This window comes from Camellia sinensis, chromosome 14 (genome assembly GCF_055761805.1).
Source record: "Camellia sinensis isolate YWXY chromosome 14, ASM5576180v1, whole genome shotgun sequence".
Lineage (NCBI taxonomy): Eukaryota > Viridiplantae > Streptophyta > Magnoliopsida > Ericales > Theaceae > Camellia > Camellia sinensis.
In genome coordinates, this window is record NC_138974.1 from 122,090,771 (window position 1) to 122,101,668 (window position 10,898).

The window sequence follows — 10,898 nt, forward strand, 5'->3', positions numbered from 1 at the left end:
TCGAGGCACTTCATTTTTATCCGTTGGCATCCGATGTGAGTGTGGCTGAGGCTCACTCATGTTGATATAAGCCCACTTGTCATTTCCATGCCATTTCATTGCATTTCATCACCGCCTCAGTTTGCGTGCCCGTGTGCACGTACTTCGAGACACATATCATTGCCTCGGTTTGCGTGCCCGCGTGCACGTACTTCGAGACACATATCATTGCCTCGATTTGCGTGCCCGCGTGCACGTATTTCGAGACACATATCATCGCCTCGGTTTGCGTGCCAGCGTGCACGTATTTCGAGACACATATCATTGCCTCGGTTTGCGTGCCCTCGTGCACGTATTTCGAGACACATATCATCACCTCGGTTTGCGTGCCCGCGTGCACGTATTTCGAGACACATATCATCGCCTCGGTTTGCGTGCCCTCGTGCACGTATTTCGAGACACATATCATTGCCTCGGTTTGCGTGCCCGCGTGCATGTATTTCGAGACACATATCATCGCCTCGGTTTGCGTGCCCTCGTGCACGTATTTCGAGACACATATCATTGCCTCGGTTTGGCTGCCCGCGTGCACGTATTTCGAGACACATATCACTGCCTCGGTTTGCGTGCCTGCGTGCACGTATTTCGAGACACACATTATTGCCTCGGTTTGCGTGCCCGCGTGTACGTATTTCGAGACACATATCGTTGCCTCGGTTTGCGTGCCCGCGTGCACGTATTTCGAGACACATCATTTTCTCAGTTTGCGTGCCCGCTTGCACGCATTTCGAGGCATCTCATTTCATAGCTTTGCGCATGTCAGAATTGTATCTTAGCTGCACTTCATGCATATCATGCATATTGCACCATGTCCGGAATAGGAGTTAGCCCGGGCACGGGAAACGAGGTACATTTCGTACTCCGAGTGACGGAATGTGTCTCAATTCCCCAGTCACCGACACTCCGGATTATCCATGATGGAGTTAGGTTTTAGCTGTAGTTTCACGTGCATTCATCCTATATTGAGTTGTGCATTTCGACTCCTCGGCCACCATGCCTCGGTATGCGTGATTGATGGCACGAGGATCGAGACATGCATATATCTGTGCAAATACATTGCTATGCCCCTTTCCTGCTCTCTGTTGCAGCAAAACGAAGAATCAGCAACTTTTCGGAATTTGGCACGCATTTCAAGAACAGGTGTAAACAGAGGCTAATTGGGGCATTCCGGTGGATTTCCACGCAAGACAATCCGGACATGCATCATCCATCAGAAGCGAAGTAGTCCCTGGCTTGCACGCCAGTTTTATTTGCTTTCTTAGTTAATTCATTAATTAGGATTTTGTAATATTTTGGACTGTAATATTCTTTTATTCGGGACTGTAATATTGGGACTGTATATTTATTCGGACCCTCTGAGCGAGGGCATAACTGTAATAAGTGTGCGTGAGTGTGTTGTATGTCTTCCAACCCCACGTCTTTCTCCCTTTTATTTACCTGCTTATTAGGGCATGTTTAAATTAGCATACAGTATGACAGCATGTTTGCATCATTCATCTGTATTGCATGCACCGGGCTCGGCGCATCATACTAACTGCATTGTATTTTCAATTCCAAGTTGAATACATGTTAGTTGTAGCATTTCATACGCCATCTTAGAATAGCCGAGCCTACTATAGTTGCATTTTGCATGTGTTGCATTAGGCATTTCTGTATACTTAGGATTCATGCATGATTTCTAATGTAGTTTCTATTTTGGCTTGGAGTACCCGGTAAGTTTTATGCTTTAGCATCCTTGCATGCGTGTGAGTGACTGCCATGATAGCATGCTTACCATGAGGCTATGTGCTTATCTGATATAACTGCCTGAATGCCTGTGGGTGAAGGTTGGGTTATCTGAATTAGAATAAATCATCAAATGTTTTAAAGCCTACCTGCGGGTAGCAAACCATTTTCAAAAACAAAGCATGAAATCTTTCGTTCCAATTCAGGCGACCCGGTCTATATTTGTATGCTGTGCGCATCACATAGTAACCTAGGCTAATAAACCGGAATAAGAACTCACAATGTTTTCAAAAATCGATATCATGGTTAGTAGAGGCCGGTCTATGACCGGGCGAGCGGGGGTGCTCACGAAGTGACCTTCCCCAATCGTACCCAAGTTCCCGAGCCGAGGCAACTTTGGTGATGACGGACACGTGGCCTTTTGGCACCGAGTCAGGGTTTCCTAAATTTCCCAAAATAAAATATTTAGGTGGCGACTCTGTATCTGGCAAAGCAGTCCATGTTTGGCACTTCTTTCAAAAATCAGTTTTCTCAAAAACGATTTGCCGGATTTGACTCTTTGGTTCAGATTAGGAACCGTGACATTTAAAAGTCCGAGCTGTAGTGACCCCAAATGAACAGAACGGGAGCTAAACCCTCCTGGGGCGTTCGGGGGACGTCTACAATCACCAATCACCTTATGTACTTCATACATGACTTTCACTAGGCTACATCAATTTCAGGCTAAAACCACTATATATGTATCCTTACAAAACTCTGGTAAGACTAAGACTACTTTACTTATCAATGTGAGTCTTTTTTCTTGAAGTTCCACAACAGGAAGCACACTTCTTAGATCACAATGACTCCAACTTATATGAATCAATTTCACTTTCCGTCCAAATTTCCCTTCCAAATCAATAGCTTATAAACCAATATTGTATGCAATGCATACATTAATGGCTAGAAGTGGTGACAAATAACCGACGAAGCTACTATAAGGACCAGACCAAGTTAAACTTTTAATTACTGTAATAGAGACTCAAAATATCTTAAATAATTATAATAAAGGTCCATATGAAGTTCTTTTACTTCAATTAGAACCCTATTTGGTACATGTATCTATGCGATTTGCGTGCACCAGTACCTGACCCAGTCTAAGATTTGAGAGATAGATTCTCCGAGCCCAATTTATGATATTTCCATGTTTATATTATGGCTCCTTTTGGGAACTTGGCCTTTTTTAGTGGCCTTTTGGCTTTTTTATGGGGTGAAGCAAGTTAATGTGTTTGGGAATGGTTTTTTTAGTTGAAAAGATAATAATTGTGAGGAAAAAAAGTGATTGCTTGATGTGTACAATGTGACCCTTTTCCATTGGGATTGAACTTTTGACTTTTTGGTTTTTTTTTTTTTTTTTTTGTGTGTGACTTTTTGACCCCAAATGGGGCTAATGCACAGAACACTAATATTAGGTCCCTTGTTTGTCAATTCCGCGAACAAACACATTTGAGTAGTATTGTTGAGCCTGTCAATCTTGGACTGCTCAAGCGGTTAATTGTGTGCTCGAGCTCTAAAATGGACCCTCTAGTATTTTTGGCTTAGCTCTGAGATATTGGGAGGATGCATTTACTGCGCGAGCATACACTCTACCGCTTGAGTGAAGTGACTTTTTGTTCCACCACCTCTTAGATACACCGCTCGGGTGGTATTTCTTGCGCTCAAGCGATTTTCGCGACCTTGTTTTGTTTTAAGTTGTCTCAGTTGCTTAATTTAGGGTTACCTCTTTCATATCTCAAACAACAGTCCTAAGAAACCTTGGATTAGCATTTGAAGAGAGTTTATTGGTTTTTTTTCCTTGATGAATTAGTGAGTGTGTCACCTCACATGGATTGAATTGCATACATCAAGGGGTTTGGATCAAATCAACCTTTCAAGAGAATTCAACCGGTGGAATCCAGACTATGTTGGAGTTTGTGGATTCTAGCTCAACCATGGACAATCTTGGATGAAGAGTAGGCGATGAAGATGTGCTAGAGTTTCCAAGTGCTTGTGTAAATTCATGGGTGGTAGAGTTTGGTGAGATCTCTTGTAATCTTCTTATTCACTTAGTGGATTTGTTCACCCTTCTTGGGACGTGGTTTTTTTTTTTTTTTTTTTTTTTATCACAATTGGAGTTATCCAATTGTGGCTTTTTGTCTATGTCAAATCTTTGTGTCAGATTTATTAATGGCTTAGAGATAATGTAAATCGAGTTCGCATTGGTTAGATGATTTAGATTATCATCTAATTTTGGAATTGCATTGAATTGATTAGTTCATAAGTCATCAATCAAATTACATAGGGTTTTTCAATTGGTATCAAAGCGGATCACTCATTCTTTGAGGTGTTTTCAAAGCTATAGGAGTGTGATTTTGTGTGATTTGTGATAATTGTAAAGATAACTCTACTCATAGGCCTCCGTTGCTTGATGGAACAAACTACTCATATTGAAAAGCACACATGAGGGTGTTTTTAAAATCCATCGATGAGAAAGTTTGGCATTATGTCATCTATGGGTGGAGTGAGCCTACTGTGACCATTGAGGACGTCATAATTCCCAAACCAATTGATAAATGGGATACAAATGATCATCAAAATGCGAGTTAGAATAGTAAAACACTTAACTCCCTCTTTTGCTCTGTCACCTCGAAAGAGTTCCAGATTATTTACACTTGTGAAGTTGCAAAAGAGGCTTGGGACATTCTTGAAACGATTCACGAGGGAACCACTTTGGTTAAGAGATCAAAACTTTAATGCCTCACCTCTGTTTTTGAAATCCTTTTTATGCGTAAAGATGAGACGTTCAATAATTTTTATGCAAAACTCAGTGATATCTTTAATTCCTGTTTCACTCTCGGTGAAAAAATCCCTAAGTCTCGTGTTGTTGGAAAAATTCTAATATCATTACCTGATCGGTTCCAATCAAAAGTGACAACTATTGAGGAAGCTCAAGATGTTGAGAACCTCAAGTTGTACCAATTGGTTTGAAACTTGCAAACTTATGAGGCACACTTGATTTCCAAGAAAAAACAAAAAGAAGTTGTAGTTTTTTCTAGTGGTCACGAGGTTGTTAAGAATCTGGAGGTTGAGAATGATCTAGAGTCCAAAATGACAGTTTTGTTTACCAAACAATTCAAAAAATAAAAATAAAAATAAAAGAAAAAGAAGCCTAATTTCAAGGGCACTAGTTCTAAGGATAAAAGCAATGATAAGCTCAAATCATTCCACAACCTGAGAAGAAGCTAGTGAGAGGTTAGGGAGTTAAGTGCTATGAATGCCAAGGGTTTGGGCATATTGCTCTCGACTGTCCCTACAAGAAGAACAAAGAGAAGGTTTACCTTCATGGCTTTCTATTCTAGCATTCCTCAACTAGTTGAATTTGTATGAGGTGATAGTCTTCATCGTGCTCTTACCTTTGATGTGAGTAACTACTTGTATTGGAAGTGTAGGATGAGAGTGTTTCTCAGAGCATGGGATTCAGAAGGATAGCGTACTATTGAAGAAAATTTTGAAGCACCATTAGTGATTGATTCAATAACTCATTAGAAAGTTGTCAAGCCTTTTGAGGAGTGGAATGGAGTGCGAGTGAAAGGGCAGACATGGAGAGTAGCATGCGGGTCTTGAATACTATTTGAGAAGCACTTTTTGAAGGAGAGCAACAAGGCATCTCTCATTGCAAGAATGCTAAAGATGCATGGGCTACTCCAATACAATTCCATGAAAGAATGGAATCATCTTCTAAAGCATCTAGTTCTTCTCAATTCAATGCTTTTTTTGCACGATTGGAATTTCTTAAGGAAGAAGAGAAACAAAAGGAGGATGTGCCTTCACTTGAGAATGTCACTATTGATGAATCCTCTAAGAGTGGTGATGAGGTAGATGGTGAAGAGCTTTAACAAGCCTATGAAAATTTGTACAAGGAGTCTCTTAGTTTATCTATGTTGAATAATAAACTCACTACCAAACTCAAAGCATGTGAGATTGAGAATGTCAAACTAAAGAAAGAGATTTCCGAGGCTATGAATGATGCCATCAAGATCTCTAATGATCGAATAAGCTTTTTGTGCAAAGCTCTTGACTTGTGAGACTGAGAGGAATGAGCTACTGAAAATCTATGCGACATATGAAGAAAAGATTGGAACTCTCGAGATGTCTCAAGTTGCTTTGGATGAGCTAGTCATCAAGAAGGAGGAAGAACTCAAATGCGCTAGGCCTAAAATTGGTCTTCGGAATAGAGAACCAAAGAAATTGGAAGATATCATTGGAGTTCAATAAATGGACTTTGACAAGAATGAAATTGGCTTTTGCGATGACAAACCACAAAAATGGAATGCCTCTACTTCTTATGACAAAAGGACTCAAGGGAAGGGGAAGCAAAAGATGCACCATGATGATGAGTCTCTCCATCATCCTAAAGCTGGTATGATCAATGAAAGGAAGGTAAAATTGGTTTTTATTCGTTATGATTGTGGTAGGTATGGCCACATTTGTCCTTATTGTTATGAGTTGTTTGGTAGGGAGTCTCAAAGAGAAAGAAGAAATTCTAATACCTCTTGGGTTAAGAGACAACCCTCTATGTCAAGGCGGAATATCATTGACCAAAATGGTGTTCACAACGCTAAGACTACTTCCAAGAATCATGGTGATCCCTCTCTAGTTAAGACTAGAAGAGTGTGGGTGCGGAAGAGTGACTTGACTTGTTTTGTTGTTCATATTGCTTATAAAGACATGTGGTGTCTTGATAGTGCTTGCTCTCGTCACATGTTAGATGAAAAATCCTACTTCACTTCCTTTGATAAGTATGAAGGAGGAATTGTTACATTTGGGGACGGTAGCACTTCCAGAGTAATTGGTAAGGGCTCTATAAGTGCCCCCGACCTTCCGAAGTTGGACAGTGTGTTGCTTGTTGATGGCCTTAAGGCTAATCTCTAGAGCATTAGTCAAATGTGTCACTCTCATCATGAGATATTGTTTTCAAAAGGCAAATGTCAAATTTTAGACAAAAAGGGAAATACCATCATGCATGGTGTCCGCACATTTGACAATTGCTATGGGATTGTCGCTACTAGTGATCTCACATGTCACTCGACCATCATAAGCAATCTATACTTATGGCATCAACGGTTAGGTCATATCAACTTCAAAGACTTAGCCAATAAGGAGCTAGTGGGAGGAGTACCCAAATTGGGTAAGTCTTTGAACCAAGTGTGCGGGCCATGTCAATTGGGCAAGCAAACTTGAGCCCCTCATAAGAAGGTGAATAGCTTAACAACCAAGTGCCCTCTTGAGTTGGTTCATATGGATCTTATGGAACCCACTCATACTGAAAGCATTGGAGGTAAAAGATATATTTTCTTGATGGTTGATGATTTTACTTGTTTCACATAGGTAAACTTTTTACGAGAAAAATTTTATGGATTCGATGCTTTCAAATCCTTGATATTAAGAATCTAGAACGAACAAGGTGTTACCCTTGGCTGTATCATAAGAATTAGAACCAATCATGGTCGTGAGTCTGACAATAGTTTGTTTTCAAATTTTTGTGATATGCATGGCATCAAGAATGAATTTTCTGCTCCTATTACTCCACAACAAAATGGAGTTGTTGAGAGAAAGAACCGAGTGGCTCAATAAATGATAATTTGAGGGAAAACTTTAATTGCTTTTAGAAGGCTATTTGAGCAACCAAACACATTTTATTTGGTTCCTTCCAATAGATCTAAAGTAACATGTAACATTGTTCTTGAGAGTAACAAGTTTATGCAAGTAATACTCATTCATGTGTAGATGACCACATTATACTAACATAATAACTTAAGCATTCATGAAAACAAAATAAAACTTAAAAGAAAAGGTCATCGTCCATTGTTGGTTCTACCAATTGGGGAGCTAGTAGCCTGAGTTTTACTAGCCCAATAGACATGTAAAACCGAAATAGCAAAAGAACATGATTAACAATTGCACAAATAAGTACCAAATACAATAAAAAAATAAAATTAAAATTAAAAACAATTGCACAAATATGTACCTTATTTTCCTTGCAGAACTCTAGATCGGAAAACCAAGTCTCATCAGTTATCTCCTCAGGAGTTCGAGGCCTACTAGTGCATTCAACTGCAGCCATAGACGATGTCAAAACCACTCTTTTGACAATTGGGCTTTTGGCACATGATCCTAGAACATTTAGTGTTCCTTTTAATGCTGGATCAATCAATTCTGCCTGAAATGGTTACGAAACAATATGAAAATAATAATTACATGATATCAACCATCAGTGTTATGAAGCAAATATAATGAAGCTTTATGGCTCTTATAGATCATATACTTGAGATTTGTTTCTATGTCACCAGGTGAATAAGTCCACTAGCTAAGAGGACTCCAGATAAAAATGCCATTCTATACAAATGTTTGGAAACAAAAACTGGAAAGAAAAATGTTAGACTTATTTATTTTGATAATTTATTTAATTATGTTTTAATTTATTTGGAAGAGGAAAATAGAATCAAAATTTATTTTGATGATTTATTTAATTATGCTTTAATTTATTTAGAAGAGAAAAATAGAATCAAAATTTATTTTGATGATTTATTTGAAAGGAAAAAATAGAATCAACATTTATTTTGATGATTTATTTAATTATGTTTTAATTTATTTGAAACAGAAAAATAGAATCAAAATTTATTTTGCCCCATTATTTCTCACATAAACCTTCATCCTAAATGTTATTAGAATGTATTTAATATTTAATTAAATCAGGAGTTCAAACAGCCCAGCACTACAGCAGTTCAAAAGGTTCAAAAGGTTCAAGTGGAAGATATTCAAATTTGTAATGATGGAGTGGAAGATATTCAAATTAGTAATGATGGAGTACAACGGCTATAAATTCAAATGAATACAACGGCTATAGGTTTCATTATATATACCAAAGTCTCTAATGTAAACAAGTGACAAAAAAAAAAATTAGAAAATATTCTTTGATCTAAAAATCATTCTCATCTATTCTTTGAAAAATTCTCTGAGAAGTGTTCTTAAATTTTTGTTTACATCCTCTTTCAGAAATTATACACTGAGCCTTATAGCATTAAGCTCATCTTTTCTGTGTGAGGTTTGCAGAAAATCCAGAGCTTCATTTTTATATCTATCTTTAAGAGATAATTATTGTAGCTTTCTGTGAAAGCAAAAACACATTCTTTTCAACCTTGTAAGAGTGTAGTACACTCAGTATTCTTGACTTAGAAAGTCTGTGTAAAATCTGTGGAGGATTGCTCCATCTGTGAAAAGGTTGCTAACACCCTGTGAAGCTAGAGAATAGTGGAAAATCTCAAGTGAAGCTTGAGCAGTGGACGTACGCCGAGTTGAAGCTGAACCACTATAAATTTGTTTGCCTCTCTCTCCCTTATCTCTTTATTTTATTTAAATTGCCATAACTATATTTCACATTTTCATTGTGCTAAAATCATTAACTGACATAGTTGTTAGAACACTTGTTTTAATTATTTTTATTTCATTAACTATATTTATCTATTATACTAGTCATAATTTTTATTAGGGTATTATTATTTTTATTTGTAAAAACCTAATTTACCCCCCTCTCTTAGGTTGACTTTTGGGTGACAATTGGTATCAGAGCCTGGGGCTCTTGTTTAGATTTAACAATCTTGAGTTTTTGATCCATAGCAACCATGTATTCTACTTACTTTGCTGTAGGATAAGCTAGCAATAGGCCATCTCTCTTTGATGGTAGTAATTACATTCATTGGAAAGAAAAAATAACATTATATCTTCAAGCTACCAATTATACTTTGTGGCTCATTATCACTAAAGGTTCTCAAATCCCTACCAAGGTAGTAGACCATATCAGTGTGCCTAAACTTGAGGATGAATTTGATGAGCGTGATTATAAAATTTTTCAAGCTAATGCTAAAGCCAAACTTTTTCTTGTGTGTGGACTAGATGCAAATGAGTACAATAGAATTTCCGAGTGTATTACTGCTAAAGAGATTTGAGATAAACTTGAAATCACCTATGAAGGAACTAGCCAAATAAAAGAGTCTCGGATTGACATGCTTATTCATGATTATGAACTCTTTACTATGGAATCATTTGAATCTATTTCTGAGATGTTTTATAAATTTACCAATATTATTAATGCTCTAAAATCTCTTGATAAATCTTATACTAATGGTGAGCTTGTAAGTAAAATACTTAGGTCTTTGCCAAATGAATGGGAAGCTAAGGTTACAGCTATCCAAGAAGCAAAAGACTAAACAAAATTAGGCATTGAAGAACTCCTAGGCACACTCATGGCTCATGAACTTTCAATGATGGATGGCAGCAAAAAGGAAGCCATTTGGGGAGAAAATGATGGAGTAGCCAACCTGTGTCTTATGGTTCTTGGAGAAGAAGAATCCACTCAAGATGAGGTAATTTCTAATTATGTAGAACTTGAAAGTGCTTTCAATGAATTACATGACATATTTAGAAATGTTTGTGTTAAGAATTATAAATTAAAGAAATTAGTTACTTCTCTTTCAAATGATGTGGGTGTTTTAAAAATGGAAAATGTTACTTTGAAAAATGACTTTACGTCTATTGCCAACGAGAAAAACATTTTGAAAAACAATGTTGAGGATTTAAACACAACTCTTGAAAATTTTATAAAAAGAAAATAAAACCTCAACAAGCTTCTTAGAAATAAAAGATGTGTTTTTGACAAAGTAGGCATTGGTTTTGATCCTCTTAAACCTTTTATGAGATTAAATGTTCTTGAGACTAATCCCCATGGACCCAAAAAAGTATGGGTACCAAGAAAGAAATCAAGATATTTTGTAGGTAGAATCTCAAAGAATACCAAGGATTTCGAGAGGAAATGCACAACAAGAGTGTTTAATCTAAAGAGCAAAATCAGCTCCTACAATAAGAAGAATGATGAAATGAAAATCACCAAGATGAACAGTAGAGGTAATGTATGGGTGAAGACTCCAAAGAGGTAAATGAAGGTATAACTCCTAACACACCTTTAAGCTTAAAGTTCTATATTCTTTAAGGTGTGATTTGTGTACAATAGGTTGTGTCTAATCATTGCTTCCATGTAACCTAATTGTACTAAGTTTGCT